Consider the following 22,458-nt stretch of genomic DNA (forward strand, 5'->3'; position numbering starts at 1 on the left):
GGAGCATGGAGAGAAAGAGGAAAAGGGAAAAGAGAGGGGAAAGAGAGCGGAGCATGGAGAGAAAGAGGAAAAGGGAAAAGAGAGGGGAAAGAGAGCGGAGCATGGAGAGAAAGAGGAAAAGGGAAAAGAGAGGGGAAAGAGAGCGGAGCATGGAGAGAAAGAGGAAAAGGGAAAAGAGAGGGGAAAGAGAGCGGAGCATGGAGAGAAAGAGGCAGAGAGAGAGTGGCAGACGTACTGGTCCCTCAGGGACATGGCTTCCTTCCCAGCAGCCTCTGCTTACCAGACCTCACCGCTCTCCCTTACCACTTTTAATGCTGTCTGATGTTGTAAAGTTATGTATGTCTCCTACCTAAGTGAAGCGGTTTCCCATCACCCTCCCTAGTTTTAACAGTATGTGTGGCCAATTAGACCCTAGGTTATGAGGCTGTGTATGAATTACAATGTATTATTTATCCTTCCCCAAATGTTGCCCATTAGCCATTTGTCATCTTTCCCCTCTTTGGTGGTAGGAACCCGTTAAGAACCAGGAAGTAAAAGATACACTATGGTCTGTCACACACTTCCACTGTGGTCCTGTGGGTGACATGGGAACGGGACAGAATGCTCTGGTGAACACACAGACACTGTTACAGACAGTGTTAACATAGTAACTTGGGATTTTTAGGGAGAGTAGCAGCAGTAGATAGTGGAATTATATGTCCTGTAACACGGGCCCAGATAGTGTAGTGTGTGTTGTTGAATGTTTCAGAGGGGGCAGTATTGTCTTTAACACCATGTTTTTGACTATGATATCGTACTGTCTGTAACACTGTGTTCTCTATGGTAGCAGAGAGTAATAGGAAAAGCCAGAGGGTTTACTCCGCCCAAAATCTGTCCATTAAAATAAGACCACGAAGTGAATCATTTTTGTATGGAGGTCAAAGAGTGTCGAATTTGTTCAACAAAAAATGTAATTGCTAATTTGCTACGTGAGGCTTATTTAATGGAATGTAGATTTTGTATGGTTAGGTTGTAACAGATGCACTGATAGAAGTGGACGCACGTGGCATTTCAGGAACAGCAACAAAAACATTATGCCTGTCTGTTGTTCAAGTTTTAATGTATTGTGCACAGTGAAATGCCCCGCAAGTTTTATGAGCAAAAGTTTATATTTGAATTTTTACTGTAAATCAGCCCAGCAAATCAGCCCAAGTGATTTTCATTTGTACTGTACAAACACCAGCAAATCAGCCCAAGTGATTTTCATTTGTACTGTACAAACACCAGCAAATCAGCCCAAGTGATTTTCATTTTGGAAATCTGTTCCAAAGTGTTCCCAGAGAGATAGAGAGAGATACAGAGATAGAGTGGCTTCGTAAGAAGCATTTCAAGGTCCTGGAGTGGCCTAGCCAGTCTCCAGATCTCAACCCCATGGAAGATCTTTGGAGGGAGTTGAAAGTCCGTGTTGCCCAGCAACAGCCCCAAAACATCACTGCTCTAGAGGAGATCTGCATGGAGGAATGGGCCAAAATACCAGCAACAGTGTGTGAAAACCTTGTGAAGACTTACAGAAAACGTTTGACCTCTGTCATTGCCAACAAAGGGTATATAACAAAGTATTGAGATAAACTTTTGTTATTGACCAAATACTTATTTTCCACCATAATTTGCAAATAAATTCATTAAAAATCCTACAATGTGATTTTCTGGATTTTTTTTTTCATTTTGGCATAGTTGAATTGTACCTATGATGAAAATTCCAGGCCTCTCTCATCTTTTTAAGTGTGAGAACTTGCACAATTGGTGGCTGACTAAATACTTTTTTGCCCAACTGTATATGTACGAAAAAGTATGAAAAATATATGCACTGACTACTGTAAGATGCTCTGGATGAGTGTCTGCTAAATGACTAAATACGGCTCTGCCGTCTGACTAAATACGGCTCTGCCGTCTGACTAAATACGGCTCTGCCGTCTGACTAAATACGGCTCTGCCGTCTGACTAAATATACAAATGTATAGTATACAAATGTAAGCAATTTTTTTATAATTATGTTTTAGTCAAATATTATATATGTTTGGGTTTCTTGCTGTCAATTTGCAGTCTACAAATGATTTGTAATTATGTTCCGGTGACTAGGATTCAGGATATATGATAAACAGAGTAGCAGCAGTGTACATGATATGATAATTGTATGTGCGTGTGTGTAAAGTCAGTATAAATGTGTGTGCATGTCATGTGTGTGTGAGCAATTGAAGTGAGTGTGTGTGTGTGTGTGTGTGTGTGTGTGTGTGCGTGACTGAGTCCTGTGATTGTGCATAGAGACAGTGCAAAAATAAAATACAGTAAATAATAAAGTCCATGTAGCCGTTTTGTTAGCTACTTAGCAGTCTTATGACTTGGGGATAGAAGCTGTTCAGCAGCCTGTTAGTGTCAGACTTGATGCACCAGTACCGCTTGCCATGCGGAAGCAGAGAGAACACAAGCATATTTGCTCTCTCATTGGCTAGACTGGTCCCACCTGATCTCGCCTCATCCCGCCTGCCTTCCATCTTTGCAAGATGGTTTTTGATAGTTAGAATGAGTCACTCGACTATCTTGTCAATGTAATAGATCATCTTTGATGGTAGTGATTTTTAGGGAGTTAAGTACCAGTGGATAGGGAAATGATACTTCCTGTTACACAGCGTGTGTTGTTTCAGAGGGGGCAGTATTGTCTGTGACACCATGTTGACTCCCGTAGGTAGCGGTTCCCTGATCTCTCTCTTTCTCCGAGGCGGTGTGGTGAGTAGTGTCTAATGACAGGCCAGATGAATGATGAGACCATACACTGGTAATGTCCTGCGCCGAGTAGCGGCTGCATTGGTTTCTGTCCTGTTAACTCCACTGGTGGAAGATGGATTGTGCCGCGCTCTGCACTCATACAAAGACACCTCATTGCTCCGCAATGAAAATAAAGCTTTTCCAGCTCAAATGAAGACCAATAGTTTGTCTAGGCCCTGGATGAGACAGAGCCACAATAGCCCTGAGGACAGTGGTGGCCCCGGCATCGGTGTCACCGACATGAGTGACTGACACACCATGAAATGGGCTGCGTTCGCTCTACGCTCCACCAAGGCTCATTTGTTTACAGATGACTTCCTGCTAATTGTGCCCGTGGCATTGTGGAGTTTCAGTTTCTGCCTCACTCAGCTCTGATGAACTTAACTCAAGTATCTGTCCCCATTAAAGGCTTTCACTTTGCTTGCTGATTCTCCACCAAGATTCCCCTTCAAATGACAGCTGACACTGTGGAGAAACATCTAATAGAAGTGTGTAATGGGCTCTGATGACAGACGACACGGTTGGAAGACCATGTAATCTCCTCGCAATTAATTAAAGTGCGTCCTGTGTGCGTTTTTCTTTTTCACATGCACCCCCCCCCACCACCACCATGAACCAGATGCCACGAAATAACTCAAGTAACATTGCTGTCACCAGTAAAAAATGAAGGCCCACACCCTAACAAAGAAGGGTACTTAGAGGTAGGAGAGGAGAGGGAGGCAGCTGCAGGGTTATTTGTGCTCTACTGCTCAGCATCGTCCTGGTAAGGGTCCTCAGCAGCCCAACATCTGTACCCTTGCACCAAACCCCCCCATGTAATTACCCAAAACACTCCAGCCCACCCGCTTCCCAGTCTGTCAGCACCTTGCTGGAGAGGAGAGGGTGAAGAGGAAGAAAGGATGAAGAGTTGTTCTCTCCTATGTTAGGCCCTAATGTACTCTACATCTGCCAGTTGGCCACCTCTCCCATTTTACAGTATACTGTATCTATTCATGTATCCTATTGTCATATGACTTCTTCTTCACCACTGTGTATTTTACATTCAATATATTTCTAGTTATCTTTTATTAGTATCATCACTACTAACCACCAATGTTAGTCACAGTAGTATGAGAATAGTGATGAGAGCTACTTTCATTATTCTCCTTTCCCTCTTTCACTATTGTTTTCCCTTGACTTTTTCCTCCATGATATTGATCCAAAGCCACTTATTTTTATAAGTAAATGAGAAATTCTCCATGCTTTGTGTACGTTTTGATGGGAGCTATCAGTCTGGAGTTACTGCTGTCATTGATTTGATTAAAGGCATTATGAATTGTCTAATGACTTTTACACTTGACTGGGTGGAGGATAATCACAGAGTGGTTTCTGACCTAGAACTCCTCTTTCCCCTCCTTGTTCTCTCCATCCTTTCTCTCTCTCATTCTTTGTTCTCTCACTCGTGCGCTCGTTTTCTATCTATCTGAAGAGAGAGGGACACAGAGCAGCTACAAAAATCCATGCAGCCCTTTAGTTGGAGTGTTATTGGTTTTTCTCTCCTCATTCGTTCCTATACTTGTTTTGCTTTAATATCCATTTTCCTTAATTGTTCAATAAATGCAGAGTGAATGAATATGAAGATTAGATGCCAGGGCTGTTTTTGCTCTGCATGGGGGATGGTTTCACATTCAGGACTATACATTTGCCACGCCGCAAATTGTCTTGCAATTAAAGCGTATTGCAGATAATAAGCGAAGCGCTGACTCGATTGGGTGTTTAGTTTTATCGAGCCTGTCTTCTTCAAACGGTAGCAGCTCATACCTGGAGCTGAACCATTGAATTGAAACTGTAGCAGCTCATACCTGGAGCTGAACCATTGAATTGAAACGGCAGCAGCTCATACCTGGAGCTGAACCATTGAATTGAAACGGCAGCAGCTCATACCTGGAGCTGAACCATTGAATTGAAACGGCAGCAGCTCATACCTGTAGCTGAACCATTGAATTGAAACGGCAGCAGCTCATACCTGGAGCTGAACCATTGAATTGAAACGGCAGCAGCTCATACCTGGAGCTGAACCATTGAATTGAAACTGTAGCAGCTCATACCTGGAGCTGAACCATTGAATTGAAACGGCAGCAGCTCATACCTGGAGCTGAACCATTGAATTGAAACGGCAGCAGCTCATACCTGTAGCTGAACCATTGAATTGAAACGGCAGCAGCTCATACCTGGAGCTGAACCATTGAATTGAAACGGCAGCAGCTCATACCTGGAGCTGAACAATTGAATTGAAACGGCAGCAGCTCATACCTGGAGCTGAACCATTGAATTGAAACGGCAGCAGCTCATACCTGGAGCTGAACCATTGAATTGAAACGGCAGCAGCTCATACCTGGAGCTGAACCATTGAATTGAAACGGTAGCAGATCATACCTGGAGCTGAACCATTGAATTGAAATGGCAGCAGCTCATACCTGGAGCTGAACCATTGAATTGAAACGGCAGCAGCTCATACCTGGAGCTGAACCATTGAATTGAAACTGCAGCAGCTCATACCTGTAGCTGAACCATTGAATTGAAACGGCAGCAGCTCATACCTGGAGCTGAACCATTGAATTGAAACGGCAGCAGCTCATACCTGGAGCTGAACCATTGAATTGAAACGGCAGCAGCTCATACCTGGAGCTGAACAATTGAATTGAAACGGCAGCAGCTCATACCTGGAGCTGAACCATTGAATTGAAACGGTAGCAGCTCATACCTGGAGCTGAACCATTGAATTGAAACGGCAGCAGCTCATACCTGGAGCTGAACCATTGAATTGAAACGGCAGCAGCTCATACCTGGAGCTGAACCATTGAATTGAAACGGTAGCAGATCATACCTGGAGCTGAACCATTGAATTGAAACGGTAGCAGCTCATACCTGGAGCTGAACCATTGAATTGAAACGGTAGCAGCTCATACCTGGAGCTGAACCATTGAATTGAAACGGCAGCAGCTCATACCTGGAGCTGAACCATTGAATTGAAACGGTAGCAGATCATACCTGGAGCTGAACCATTGAATTGAAACGGAGGCAGCTCATACCTGGAGCTGAACCATTGAATTGAAACGGCAGCAGCTCATACCTGGAGCTGAACCATTGAATTGAAACGGCAGCAGCTCATACCTGGAGCTGAACCATTGAATTGAAACGGAGGCAGCTCATACCTGGAGCTGAACCATTGAATTGCAGCACATAAAAGATGGACTGAATATGTTCCTGGGAATATTGCCCACTCTCAAAGACCAATCCGTCTTGCTTAGGGAGGCAATCTTAGGTAGAGTATATACACAAATATTAGTTTATAACCTCAGTCAGACAATACAAATGATGTGATGATTTTTCATCTCCTTATGCATACAGGGAAATATGAAAAATTGTGGTTTAGGAATATTTGCTGGGTGTGATGCGTGGCGGCTGGCTGGGCTGAGCACCGCCGTGGGCCAGGGTAGACGATTGACGCAGCCTGCCGAGCTGAGCTGCCGAGCTGAGTGAAGAGTGATGAGAATATTATACTCGTCTGTCTCCCGTCATCCCCCCCCCCCTTCACCACACTAATTCAGACGACCATATGAGAGAGGAGAGCGGGGAGAGCACAGCGCCTGGCCGCCACTCCACCACCTCCACCGCTTAACGCCACCCATCGCCTGCCCACCACCATGATTGACAATCGCTCTGACATAATTCTCCCAGTCAGTCATCTCCCCCTCCAGCCTCTTTATTGTTCCTCCCCATGGTGACTCTCTGGAGAAAGCGGTTAGATAAACCTGCCATTTATCAAACCCCCTCCTAACCTGCCCTCCGCCCCTCTAAAAACCTCTTATGGGGTAATCTGCCTGTGTTACTGGGGCCAGCTATTCATCACCAGTGGCTGAAGCAGAGGGGTCACAGCGCTGATCATTTCCACCTTTGATGCCTCTCCGTGGCTGGGTCGTGGCAGAGCCGGGTACTGTGTGACTGTGGAGGGGGGATGGGTGGATCTGGTGCTCAAACCCAGGACAAACAGACAGGAGCGGGGGTGAGGAGGGGGCAGAGGGGGGCTGAGCACCCAGCAATAACACAGTATTAGGCCTGGATTGCCACGTGCCCGAGCCCCGCTCTCAGATATGATTCGATGTGGTATGAACGTTTCCCTGGCCGTCGACTGGATAAGACCGGCCGTGCCCTGCATTAGACTGATTCATCAGACCCAGACATAGATGTGATGCCTCACACTGCCTCCCAATAGGACACTCCTTACACACTGTACTGAGTCGTGGAGATAACTACACAGCTTCTAATGATGGCCCAGCCCTGTACAGTATTCACCTGTTCCAGTAACCAGGCAGACAGTGGGGCACAGGGTACTTGTTTCAGTTAGATGTGTTTTCTGGCTTGCATCCTTCTCTCTCCTCCTGTACCAGCCCCGGAAACCTGCTGAATCCCACACAATCCACACAATCCGCCTGTCAAGCGCAATTTGCCTCACTACCTTCCGCCTCCCGCCCCAAACTCGCCAGAGTTTTTCCCCCTGCAGGTCCTGCCGTTTTTATTTGTAGTTTATTGCGTCGCCTCACACCAAAGCCTCCCTTGTTTTCTCTGGAAAACCTTAAAACCTTTCTGTTTGCGTGCTCTCTATATTTCTGCATTATCTCCCTCCCTTCACCCTCTTTGCTTTCTGCTTTTCAATGTTTTGTTGTATTTCATTTTTTCATTCCCCCTCCTCTCTCTTTTTGGTTTTATTCCGCCACAAAACTTCTCCTCCCTCCTTCCCTCCTTTCCCTTACCGTGATCAATCAGGCTCTGAGTGGCGTTCGGCGAGCGGCTCGGCGGTGGTGGCATCGCTCCGTCAGACAGAGAGGCATCAATGGTGCTCTGATGAGATAAGCGCTCCTCATCTCTCGCCTCTCTCTGCATGGAGATTTATTGGCTGGCGATAAGCAACAAGCTAGCCATCACTCTCAGCTCAAATAGACTCCTTCGTTTATGCCTTTATTCTTATTGCTACGGCTGCTGAGGTGGGGTGGAGGTAGGGGTGGATGGGCCCCTGAGGGCCTGAGGCCTGCTTAGTGCCAGAGAGGGGCCAGGGCCGGCTCTGCCGTCTGTCTCATTATCTTCTATTAGATCAATGAAATCAGGGAGGGGGACAGAGGGACCCCTGACACTGATGATGGCCCCTCTCTCTCTCTCTCTCTCTCTCTCTCTCTCTCTCACTCTCTCTCTCTCTGTCTCTCTGTCTCTGTCTCTCTGTCTCTCTCTCTCTCTCTCTCTCTCTCTCTGTCTCTCTCCTCTCTCTATCTCTCTCTGTCTCTGTCTCTCTGTCTCTGTCTTTCTGTCTCTCTGGCTCTCTGTCTCTCTGTCTCTGTCTCTCTCTCTCTCTCTCTCTGTCTCTCTCTCTCTCTCTGTCTCTCTGTCTCTGTCTCTCTGTCTCTGTCTCTCTCTCTCTCTCTCTCTCTCTCTCTGTCTCTCTCTCTCTCCTCTCTCTATCTCTCTCTGTCTCTGTCTCTCTGTCTCTCTCTCTCAGGGATGAGCAGGGACAGAGGGGCTGCAGTAACACACTCTAGTGTCATTGGCTTTCTGTCATGACTTGTGTTAGGCCTCACTATATCTGCTGTTTTGGTTTTAAATCAGTCAGCTCTGCTCTGGGGGCCTTTCCGCTCTGCTGCCCTACAATCCCATCTTTAAGTCAAGTCTCCTTGTTCAGCTGCTGATGACAGCATTAATTTTGGCTGTGTGGCAGTATAGTACATTAGCTTCATCCCATCAGCGTGTTTCAGTGTGCTAGGCCAGGCGATGGTGTGCAGACCTAGCATGCCCCCATCACTTCACTCACAGAACAAGTTCTCCACAAATTGCTTTTACCCTTGTCAACCTGCCACACACACACACCGACCCCTGCAACATGGGGCCCACTTTTTGGGCCCTCAGGTTGTATTTAATCATGGGTGGAAGAGGAAGAGGCTTTTCTCTTTATGAAAGGCATTAGAGCGCTGCTGTGTTCTGTGTTTTCACTCAGCTTTACACGCTGCCCTCCTTGCTTTGCTTTCCTCCACCCCTGTTACCAGGTGCCAGGGAGAAATTTGATAAAGTGACACAGAACCCCCTCACCCCAACCTCCTTTTCCTCTGTCCTCCATCTCTCTCTCTCTTTCTCCCTCCCCCTGTCTCTCTGTCACCTCTACTTTCTCAGGTTATAGTCTAATACTGTCTGTCAGCTTGCATGCTCCAGCCGGCTCTGTCCTGCCTCTCATCTAATTAGTTAGGTCACATCTGTAGGCTACACTCTCTCTCTCTCTCTCTCTCTCTCTCTCTCTCTCTCTCTCTCTCCCGCTCTCTCCCCCTCTCTCTCGCTCTCGCTCTCTCTCTGTCTCTCTCTCTCTCTCTCTCTCTCTCTCTCTCTCTCTCCCCGCTCTCTCCCCCTCTCACTCGCTCTCGCTCTCTCTCTGTCTCTCTCTCTCTCTCTCTCTCTCTCTCTCTCTCCCCGCTCTCTCCCCTCTCTCCCGCTCTCTCCCCCTCTCTCTCGCTCTCGCTCTCTCTGTCTCTCTCTCTCTCTGTCTCTCTCTCTGTCTCTCTCTCACTCTCTGTCTCTCTCTCTCTCTCTCTCTCCCGCTCTTTCTCGCCCTCTCCCCCTTCTCTCTATCTGCCCCTCTCTCTCTGTCTCTCTGTCTCTCTCTCTCTGTCTCGCTCTCTCGCTCTCTCTCTACCCTGGCTTCACTTTGTCATTTATCTGAGTGTGTAACACCCACTGGACTGCAGGTCTGATCCAATCTCCTTTGCTACACTACAACCCGAGGCTCATGTACTGTAGTGGACAGACAGACAGACAGAGCCACTGTGATACACAGCGATACAGCACCTCACAGGAGGGGAGTGTTACATACTGTATGACTGAAACATATAGTCTCTCTGCCCTCGCGTTTTTGTCACTACTTTCTTTAGTGTCTGGTCTGGTCTGGTCTGGTCTTGTCTTGTGGTCAAAATGACTGTTTTTTGGAGGGTAACGAGTGTACTTTTTCACCCTGACATACAGTAATATATTCCAACTTTTCACCATCCTTACATGAATTTTCCCTGGTTGTTCTGCAGCAACAATTCTTTTTGATCCAACAGAAGTGTCATTGAAAAGTCAGCACTTTGAGTTACTGCAGACGAGGATTCATTTATACACTTTATTCCACTGTTGATTAGCATGAAGATGCTACTATCCATCCCATTTATTCTGCTTCATGTTGCTGTTCCCTGGGCCTCCCTCTTTCCTCAGCAGCAGAAGCCTCTTGGTCATTAGCTAGATTGACAGTGATTGTCCGTCTGTAGAGCTGAGGCAGCCTTTAAACCACCGGGATGCCTGCCTACGGATGCACAACGATAGATTTTGTGTGGGGGCGAACAGAATTAACAGAAAACATTACAAGGAGGGTAATCAATGCTGGCGTGAAAGACATCAACGGCCCAGCACGGAAATCACATCTCAGACATGTTGTTATTCAGTAATTGATTGGGTTTTTTGAGAGTTGTTGTTGTCCATGTAAGAGGCTTGTAGCTATGCCTCACACAATAATGGCAGGCTTTGGTGTCTTTGTCGGTCAGCTAATTGAATCAGTGTGTCGTGTAGTGACCCACAAGTCCACTCTCTAGTGCTCTCTCGGTTACATACAGTTGTGTTGTTGTCGTGGGTAATTACATGTGGGTTGTTGTCTGACTGGAGTAGCGCTCTACTCGACACAGACACACGCTAAGCCTGGATGTTTAGTTTAGAGCTGTAATGATATACCATGCAACCTGTCCTATTCCTTATTGAAGCTTTGAAGTGGTGATGGGGATGTATCTGACAGGTTAGCCTCTCTCTGCTCCTCTCGTCTCCATCTCTGTTGTATTGAATGCATTGAGGTGGCCCCTCCAGCCGTGTGTGCTCTGGGTTGCGTGTGGGTGCATGTGGGGGGAATATATGTGTGGTGTATGGGGTTATCCTTCATTATTTATCAGTAGTAATGGCTGAGAGGAGCTGGCATCATCTGTGGACATATCGATCCATCTGCTGGCTGGTTCCGTGTTAGCCTCCAGTGGGGTGTCCGTGGGGAAAGGGGAACAGCGGGGTGCACCCAGACACGGGGCCTCATATTGGGGCTGAGCAGGGGGCTGGGCCCTGGCTGTCTCACTGAGACTGGGTCCACATGGCCCAGGGAGATAATGGTATATTCTTTCAATGGGAGTTACTGCAGCGTTTCTAGAGATTGATGACATATCCATGACCTTGAGATATTTGTTATGGAGGCAAAATATGTGTTTTTTGTGTATATCAGTGAGTGCCTGTATGGATGTGTTTGACATGCATGGCTGCATAGGGAAGAGACAAACAGGCAGACAGAGAGAGGAAGAGACAGACAGACAGACAGACAGACAGACAGACACACAGACAGACACCGACACACACAGACACAGGCACCGACAGACACCGACAGACAGACAGACAGACACTGACACAGACAGACACCGACACAGACAGACAGTCACACAGATTGACACACGGACACACAGACACAGGTGAACAGACTGACACAGACTGACAGACCGACACAGACGGACACACCAACACAGACGGGCAGACACAGACAGACCAACACAGACAGACCGACACCGACACAGACAGACAAAGAGAAAGGAAGGAAGAGACAGACAGACAAAGGAAGAGAGACAGTCAGAGAAAGGAAGAGAGACAGACAGACTGAGAAAGGAAGGAAGAGAGAGAGGCAGACTGACCGAGAATGGATGAGAGACAGGCAGACTGAGAAAGGAAGGAAGAGAGAGAGGCAGACTGACCGAGAATGGATGAGAGACAGACCGACCGAGAAAGGAAGGAAGAGAGAGAGGCAGACTGACCGAGAATGGATGAGAGACAGGCAGACTGAGAAAGGAAGACAGACAGACAGACAGAGAAAAGAACAGCGAGACAGACAGAGAAAGGAAGAGAGACAGAAAGGAAGAGAGACAGACAGACAGACAGAGAAAGGAAGGGAGAGACAGACAGACAGAGAAAGGAAGGGAGAGACAGACAGACAGAGAAAGGAAGAGAGAGACAGACAGAGAAAGGAAGGGAGAGACAGACAGACAGAGAAAGGAAGAGAGACAGACAGACAGACAAAGACAGAGAGAGACAGACAGACAGAGAAAGGAAGAGAGACAGACAGACAGACAGACAGACAGACAGAAAGAAGAGAAGACAGAGAAAGGAAGAGAGACAGACAAAGACAGAAGAGAGACAGACAGACAGACAGCAAGACAGAGAAAGGAAGAGACAGACAGAGAAAGGAAGAGAGACAGACAGACAGACAGACAGACAGACAGACAGACAGACAGCAAGACAGAGAAAGGAAGAGACAGACAGAGAAAGGAAGAGAGACAGACAGACAGACAGCAAGACAGAGAAAGGAAGAGACAGACAGAGAAAGGAAGAGAGACAGACAGACAGACAGACAGACAGACACACAGACAGACACACAGACAGACACACAGGCGGACAGACCGACACAGACAGACAGACCGACACAGACGGACAGACCGACACAGACAGACAAACCAACACAGACAGGCAGACACCGACACAAACGGACAGACACCGACACCGACGGGCAGACACCGACACAAACGGACAGACACCGACACAGACGGGCAGACACAGACAGACCGACACAGACAGACCGACACCGACACAGACAGACAGACGAAGAGAGAGACAGACAGAGAAAGGAAGGAAGATACAGACAGACAGACAGACAAAGGAAGAGACAGACAGACAGACAGACAGACAGACAGACAGACAGACAGACAGACAGACAGACAGACAAAGGAACAGAGAGAGAGACAGACAGACAGACAGACAGACAGAGAAAAGAACAGCGAGACAGACAGAGAAAGGAAGAGAGACAGACAGAGAAAGGAAGAGAGACAGACAGACAGACAGACAGAGAAAGGAAGAGAGACAGACAGAGAAAGGAAGAGAGACAGACAGACAGACAGACAGACAGACAGACAGACAGACAGACAGGGCACAGGCGGACAGACCGACACAGACAGACAGACCGACACACCAACACAGACGGGCAGACACCGACACAAACGGACAGACACCGACACAGACGGGCAGACACCGACACAGACAGACCGACACCGACACAGACAGACGAAGAGAGAGACAGACAGAGAAAGGAAGGAAGAGACAGACAGACAAAGGACGAGAGACAGACAGACAGAGAAAGGAGGAGAGAGACAGACACACAGACAGACTGAGACAGACAGACAGACAGACAGACAGACAGACAGACAGACAGACAGACAGACAGACAGACAGACAGACAGACAGACAGACAGACAGACAGACCGAGAAAGGAAGGAAGAGAGGGAGGCAGACCGACCGAGAATGGATGAGAGACAGACAGACAGAGAAAGGAGGAGAGAGACAGACTGAGACAGACAGACAGACTGAGACAGACTGAGACAGACAGACAGACAGACAGACAGACAGACAGACAGACAGACAGACAGACAGACAGACAGAGAAAAGAACAGCGAGACAGACAGAGAAAGGAAGAGAGACAGACAGACAGACAGAGAAAAGAACAGCGAGACAGACAGAGAAAGGAAGAGAGACAGACAGACAGAGAAAGGAAGGAAGGGAGACAGACAGACAGAGAAAGGAAGAGAGACAGACAGACAGAGAAAGGAAGAGAGACAGACAGACAGAGAAAGGAAGGAAGGGAGACAGACAGACAGAGAAAGGAAGAGAGACAGACAGACAGAGAAAGGAAGAGAGACAGACAGACAGCGAGACAGAGAAAGGAAGAGAGACAGACAGACAGACAGACAGACAGCAAGACAGAGAAAGGAAGAGAGACAGACAGACAGCAAGACAGAGAAAGGAAGAGAGAGAGAAAGGAAGAGAGACAGACAGACAGAAAGAGAAAGAAGAGAGACAGACAGACAGCAAGACAGAGAAAGGAAGAGAGAGAGACAGACAGACAGAGAAAGGAAGAGAAAGGAAGAGAGACAGACAGACAGCAAGACAGAGAAAGGAAGAGAGAGAGACAGAGAAAGGAAGAGAGACAGACAGAGAGACAGCGAGACAGAGAAAGGAAGAGAGAGAGACAGAGAAAGGAAGAGAGACAGACAGACAGACAGACAGACACTGACACAGACAGACACACAGACACAGGCGGACAGACCGACACAGACGGACAGACCGACACAGACAGACAGACCGACACAAACAGACAGACCCACACAAACGGACAGACACCGACACAGAAGGGCAGACACCGACACAGACGGACAGACGAAAGAGAGACAGACAGAGAAAGGAAGGAAGAGACAGACAGACAAAGGAAGAGAGACAGACAGACAGCGAGACAGAGAAAGGAAGACAGACAGACAGACAGACAGACAGACAGACAGACAGACAGACAGACAGACAGACACACAGACACACAGACAGACGGGCAGACCGACACAGACAGACAGAGAAAGGAAGAGAGAGACAGAGAAAGGAAGAGAGACAGACAGAGAAAGGAACAGCGAGACAGACAGAGAAAGAAAGGAAGAGAGACAGACAGACAGACAGACAGACAGACAGACAGACAGACAGACAGACAGACAGACAGACAGAGAAAGGAAGGGAGACAGACAGACAGACAGACAGACAGACAGACAGACAGACAGACAGACAGACAGACAGAGAAAGGAAGGAGACAGACAGACAGACAGACAGACAGACAGACAAGACAGAAGGAGACAGGACAGACAGACAGACAGACAGACAGACAGACAGACAGACAGACAGAGAAAGGAAGAGAGACAGACAGACAGACAGACAGACAGACAGACAGACAGACAGACAGACAGACAGACAGACAGACAGACAGACAGACAGACAGACAGACAGAGAAAGGAAGGGAGACAGACAGACAGACCGACACACCAACACAGACGGGCAGACACCGACACAAACGGACAGACACCGACACAGACGGGCAGACACCGACACAGACAGACCGACACCGACACAGACAGACGAAGAGAGAGACAGACAGAGAAAGGAAGGAAGAGACAGACAGACAAAGGACGAGAGACAGACAGACAGCGAGACAGAGAAAGGAAGAGAGACAGACAGACAGAGAAAGGAGGAGAGAGACAGACACACAGACAGACTGAGACAGACACACAGACAGACTGAGACAGACAGACAGACAGACAGACAGACAGACAGAGAAAAGAACAGCGAGACAGACAGAGAAAGGAAGAGAGACAGACAGAGAAAGGAAGAGAGACAGACAGACAGACAGACAGAGAAAGGAAGAGAGACAGACAGAGAAAGGAAGAGAGACAGACAGACAGACAGACAGACAGACAGACAGACACAGGCACAGGCGGACAGACCGACACAGACAGACAGACCGACACACCAACACAGACGGGCAGACACCGACACAAACGGACAGACACCGACACAGACGGGCAGACACCGACACAGACAGACCGACACCGACACAGACAGACGAAGAGAGAGACAGACAGAGAAAGGAAGGAAGAGACAGACAGACAAAGGACGAGAGACAGACAGACAGAGAAAGGAGGAGAGAGACAGACACACAGACAGACTGAGACAGACAGACAGACAGACAGACAGACAGACAGACAGACAGACAGACAGACAGACAGACAGACAGACAGACAGACAGACAGACAGACAGACAGACAGACAGACAGACAGACAGACAGACAGACAGACAGACAGACAGAAAGGAAGGAAGAGAGGGAGGCAGACCGACCGAGAATGGATGAGAGACAGACAGACAGAGAAAGGAGGAGAGAGACAGACTGAGACAGACAGACAGACTGAGACAGACTGAGACAGACAGACAGACAGACAGACAGACAGACAGACAGACAGACAGACAGACAGACAGACAGACAGACAGAGAAAAGAACAGCGAGACAGACAGAGAAAGGAAGAGAGACAGACAGACAGACAGAGAAAAGAACAGCGAGACAGACAGAGAAAGGAAGAGAGACAGACAGACAGACAGAGAAAAGAACAGCGAGACAGACAGAGAAAGGAAGAGAGACAGACAGACAGAGAAAGGAAGGAAGGGAGACAGACAGACAGACAGAGAAAAGAACAGCGAGACAGACAGAGAAAGGAAGAGAGACAGACAGACAGAGAAAGGAAGGAAGGGAGACAGACAGACAGAGAAAGGAAGAGAGACAGACAGACAGAGAAAGGAAGAGAGACAGACAGACAGCGAGACAGAGAAAGGAAGAGAGACAGACAGACAGACAGAGAAAGGAAGGAAGGGAGACAGACAGACAGAGAAAGGAAGGAAGGGAGACAGACAGACAGAGAAAGGAAGAGAGACAGACAGACAGCGAGACAGAGAAAGGAAGAGAGACAGACAGACAGACAGAGAAAGGAAGGAAGGGAGACAGACAGACAGAGAAAGGAAGGAAGAGAGACAGACAGACAGAGAAAGGAAGAGAGACAGACAGACAGACAGAGAAAGGAAGGAAGGGAGACAGACAGACAGAGAAAGGAAGAGAGACAGACAGACAGAGAAAGGAAGAGAGACAGACAGACAGCGAGACAGAGAAAGGAAGAGAGACAGACAGACAGACAGACAGACAGCAAGACAGAGAAAGGAAGAGAGACAGACAGACAGCAAGACAGAGAAAGGAAGAGAGAGAGACAGAGAAAGGAAGAGAGACAGACAGACAGCAAGACAGAGAAAGGAAGAGAGAGAGACAGAGAAAGGAAGAGAGACAGACAGACAGACAGACACTGACACAGACAGACACACAGACACAGGCGGACAGACCGACACAGACGGACAGACCGACACAGACAGACAGACCGACACAAACAGACAGACCCACACAAACGGACAGACACCGACACAGAAGGGCAGACACCGACACAGACGGACAGACGAAAGAGAGACAGACAGAGAAAGGAAGGAAGAGACAGACAGACAAAGGAAGAGAGACAGACAGACAGCGAGACAGAGAAAGGAAGACAGACAGACAGACAGACAGACAGACAGACAGACAGACGGGCAGACCGACACAGACAGACAGAGAAAGGAAGAGAGAGACAGAGAAAGGAAGAGAGACAGACAGAGAAAGGAACAGCGAGACAGACAGAGAAAGAAAGGAAGAGAGACAGACAGACAGACAGACAGACAGACAGACAGACAGACAGACAGACAGACAGACAGACAGAGAAAGGAAGGGAGACAGACAGACAGACAGACAGACAGACAGACAGAGAAAGGAAGGAGACAGACAGACAGACAGACAGACAGACAGACAGACAGACAGACAGAGAAAGAAGAGACAGACAGACAGACAGACAGACAGACAGACAGACAGACAGACAGACAGACAGACAGAGAAAGGAAGGGAGACAGACAGACAGACCGACACACCAACACAGACGGGCAGACACCGACACAAACGGACAGACACCGACACAGACGGGCAGACACCGACACAGACAGACCGACACCGACACAGACAGACGAAGAGAGAGACAGACAGAGAAAGGAAGGAAGAGACAGACAGACAAAGGACGAGAGACAGACAGACAGCGAGACAGAGAAAGGAAGAGAGACAGACAGACAGAGAAAGGAGGAGAGAGACAGACACACAGACAGACTGAGACAGACACACAGACAGACTGAGACAGACAGACAGACAGACAGACAGACAGACAGACAGACAGACAGACAGACAGACAGACAGACAGACAGACAGACAGACAGACAGACAGACAGACCGAGAAAGGAAGGAAGAGAGAGAGGCAGACCGACCGAGAATGGATGAGAGACAGACAGACAGAGAAAGGAGGAGAGAGACAGACACACAGACAGACTGAGACAGACTGAGACAGACAGACAGACAGACAGACAGACAGACAGACAGACAGACAGACAGACAGAGAAAGGAAGGAGACAGACAGACAGACAGACAGACAGACAGACAGACAGACAGACAGACAGACAGACAGACAGACAGACAGACAGACAGACAGACAGACAGACAGACAGAGAAAAGGAAGAACAGCGAGACAGACAGAGAAAGGAAGAGAGACAGACAGACAGACAGAGAAAGGAAGGAAGGGAGACAGACAGACAGAGAAAGGAAGAGAGACAGACAGACAGAGAAAGGAAGAGAGACAGACAGACAGCGAGACAGAGAAAGGAAGAAGAGAGACAGACAGACAGACAGACAGCAAGACAGAGAAAGGAAGAGAGACAGACAGACAGCAAGACAGAGAAAGGAAGAGAGAGAGACAGAGAAAGGAAGAGAGACAGACAGACAGACAGACACTGACACAGACAGACACACAGACACAGGCGGACAGACCGACACAGACGGACAGACCGACACAGACAGACAGACCGACACAAACAGACAGACCCACACAAACGGACAGACACCGACACAGAAGGGCAGACACCGACACAGACGGACAGACGAAAGAGAGACAGACAGAGAAAGGAAGGAAGAGACAGACAGACAAAGGAAGAGAGACAGACAGACAGCGAGACAGAGAAAGGAAGACAGACAGACAGACAGACAGACAGACAGACAGACAGACACACAGACACACAGACAGACAGGCAGACCGGAAGAGACAGACAGAGAAAGGAAGAGAGACAGACAGAGAAAGGAAGAGAGACAGACAGAGAAAGAAAGGAAGAGAGACAGACAGACAGACAGACAGAAAGACAGACAGACAGACAGACAGACAGACAGACAGACAGACAGACAGACAGACAGACAGACAGAGAAAGGAAGGGAAAGGACAGACAGACAGACAGACAGACAGACAGACAGACAGACAGACAAAAAGGAGACAGACAGACAGACAGACAGACAGACAGACAGACAGACAGACAGACAGACAGACAGACAGACAGACAGACAGACAGACAGACAGACAGACAGACAGACAGACAGACAGACAGACAGAGAAAGAAAGGAAGACAGACAGACAGAAAGGAAGAGACAGACAGAGAAAGGAACAGACAGACAGAGAAAGAAAGGAAGACAGACAGACAGACAGACAGACAGAAAGACAGACAGACAGACAGACAGACAGACAGACAGAGAAAGGAAGGAGAGACAGACAGACAGACAGACAGACAGACAGACAGACAGACAGACAGGAAGGACAGAGACAGACAGACAGACAGACAGACAGACAGACAGACAGACAGACAGACAGAGAAAGGAAGAGAGACAGACAGACAGACAGACAGACAGACAGACAGACAGACAGACAGACAGACAGACAGAGAAAGGAAGGGAGACAGACAGACAGACCGACACACCAACACAGACGGGCAGACACCGACACAAACGGACAGACACCGACACAGACGGGCAGACACCGACACAGACAGACCGACACCGACACAGACAGACGAAGAGAGAGACAGACAGAGAAAGGAAGGAAGAGACAGACAGACAAAGGACGAGAGACAGACAGACAGCGAGACAGAGAAAGGAAGAGAGACAGACAGACAGAGAAAGGAGGAGAGAGACAGACACACAGACAGACTGAGACAGACACACAGACAGACTGAGACAGACAGACAGACAGACAGACAGACAGACAGACAGACAGACAGACAGACAGACAGACAGACAGACAAAGGAAGGAAGAGAGAGAGGCAGACCGACCGAGAATGGATGAGAGACAGACAGACAGAGAAAGGAGGAGAGAGACAGACACACAGACAGACTGAGACAGACTGAGACAGACAGACAGACAGACAGACAGACAGACAGACAGACAGACAGACAGACAGACAGACAGACAGACAGACAGACAGACAGAGAAAAGAACAGCGAGACAGACAGAGAAAGGAAGAGAGACAGACAGACAGAGAAAGGAAGGAAGGGAGACAGACAGACAGAGAAAGGAAGAGAGACAGACAGACAGAGAAAGGAAGAGAGACAGACAGACAGCGAGACAGAGAAAGGAAGAGAGACAGACAGACAGACAGACAGACAGACAGACAGACAGACAGACAGACAGACAGACAGACAGACAGACAGACAGACAGACAGAGAAAGGAAGAGAAAGGAAGAGAGACAGACAGACAGCAAGACAGAGAAAGGAAGAGAGAGAGACAGAGAAAGGAAGACAGACAGACAGACAGACAGACAGACAGACAGACAGACAGACAGACAGACAGACAGACAGACAGACAGACAGACAGAGAAAGGAAGAGAAAGGAAGAGAGACAGACAGACAGCAAGACAGAGAAAGGAAGAGAGAGAGACAGAGAAAGGAAGAGAGACAGACAGACAGAGAAAGGAAGAGAGAGAGACAGAGAAAGGAAGAGAGACAGACAGACAGCAAGACAGAGAAAGGAAGAGAGAGAGACAGAGAAAGGAAGAGAGACAGACAGACAGACAGACAGACACTGACACAGACAGACACACAGACACAGGCGGACAGACCGACACAGACGGACAGACCGACACAGACAGACAGACCGACACAAACAGACAGACCCACACAAACGGACAGACACCGACACAGAAGGGCAGACACCGACACAGACGGACAGACGAAAGAGAGACAGACAGAGAAAGGAAGGAAGAGACAGACAGACAAAGGAAGAGAGACAGACAGACAGCGAGACAGAGAAAGGAAGACAGACAGACAGACAGACAGACAGACAGACAGACAGACAGACAGACAGACAGACAGACAGACACACAGACACACAGACAGACGGGCAGACCGACACAGACAGACAGAGAAAGGAAGGAAGGGAGACAGACAGACAGAGAAAGGAAGAGAGACAGACAGACAGAGAAAGGAAGAGAGACAGACAGACAGCGAGACAGAGAAAGGAAGAGAGACAGACAGACAGACAGACAGACAGACAGACAGACAGACAGACAGACAGACAGACAGACAGACAGACAGACAGACAGACAGACAGACAGAGAAAGGAAGAGAGAGAGACAGAGAAAGGAAGAGAGACAGACAGACAGCAAGACAGAGAAAGGAAGAGAGAGAGACAGAGAAAGGAAGAGAGACAGACAGACAGACAGACAGACACTGACACAGACAGACACACAGACACAGGCGGACAGACCGACACAGACGGACAGACCGACACAGACAGACAGACCGACACAAACAGACAGACCCACACAAACGGACAGACACCGACACAGAAGGGCAGACACCGACACAGACGGACAGACGAAAGAGAGACAGACAGAGAAAGGAAGGAAGAGACAGACAGACAAAGGAAGAGAGACAGACAGACAGCGAGACAGAGAAAGGAAGGAAGACAGACAGACAGACAGACAGACAGACAGACAGACAGACAGACAGACACACAGACACACAGACAGACGGGTAGACCGACACAGACAGACAGAGAAAGGAAGAGAGAGACAGAGAAAGGAAGAGAGACAGACAGAGAAAGGAACAGCGAGACAGACAGAGAAAGAAAGGAAGAGAGACAGACAGACAGACAGACAGACAGACAGAGAAAGGAAGGGAGACAGACAGACAGACAGACAGACAGAGAAAGGAAGGAGACAGACAGACAGACAGACAGACAGACAGACAGAGAAAGGAAGAGAGACAGACAGACAGACAGACAGACAGACAGACAGACAGACAGACAGACAGACAGACAGACAGACAGACAACAGACAGGAAGGAGACAGACAGACAGACAGACAGACAGACAGACAGAGAAAGGAAGGAGACAGACAGACAGACAGACAGACAGACAGACAGAGAAAGGAAGAGAGACAGACAGATAGACAGACAGACAGACAGACAGACAGACAGACAGACAGACAGACAGAGAAAGAAGAGAGACAGACAGACAGACAGAGAAAGGAAGAGAGACAGACAGACAGACAGACAGACAGAGAAAGGAAGGAGACAGACAGACAGAGAAAGGAAGAGAGACAGACAGACAGACAGAGAAAGGAAGAGAGACAGACAGACAGACAGACAGACAGACAGACAGACAGACAGACAGACAGAGAAAGGAAGAGAGACAGACAGACAGACAGAGAAAGGAAGGAGACAGACAGACAGAGAAAGGAAGGGAGACAGACAGACAGAGAAAGGAAGAGAGACAGACAGACAGACAGACAGACAGACAGACAGACAGAGAAAGGAAGAGAGACAGACAGACAGACAGAGAAAGGAAGGGAGACAGACAGACAGAGAAAGGAAGGGAGACAGACAGACAGAGAAAGGAAGAGAGACAGACAGACAGACAGAGAAAGGAAGAGAGACAGACAGACAGACAGACAGACAGACAGACAGACAGACAGACAGACAGACAGACAGACAGACAGAGAAAGGAAGAGACAGACAGACAGACAGAGAAAGGAAGGAGAGAGACAGACAGACAGACAGACAGAGAAAGGAAGAGAGACAGACAGACAGACAGACAGACAGACAGACAGACAGACAGACAGAGAAAGGAAGAGAGACAGACAGACAGACAGACAGACAGACAGACAGACAGACAGACAGACAGACAGACAGACAGACAGACAGACAGACAGAGAAAGGAAGGGAGACAGACAGCAAGACAGAGAAAGG

The 22,458-nt window shown here is 48.4% G+C and overlaps 1 protein-coding gene across 3 annotated transcripts in view; it reads left to right on the forward strand.

Annotated features, from left to right (window-relative positions):
• Positions 1–22,458, forward strand: part of LOC112235085 (alpha-ketoglutarate-dependent dioxygenase FTO) — a 237,323-nt gene that overhangs the window by 151,611 nt on the left and 63,254 nt on the right. The gene's annotated exons all lie outside the window — the stretch shown is intronic.

The sequence above is a fragment of the Oncorhynchus tshawytscha genome, linkage group LG12 (genome assembly GCF_018296145.1).
Source record: "Oncorhynchus tshawytscha isolate Ot180627B linkage group LG12, Otsh_v2.0, whole genome shotgun sequence".
Lineage (NCBI taxonomy): Eukaryota > Metazoa > Chordata > Actinopteri > Salmoniformes > Salmonidae > Oncorhynchus > Oncorhynchus tshawytscha.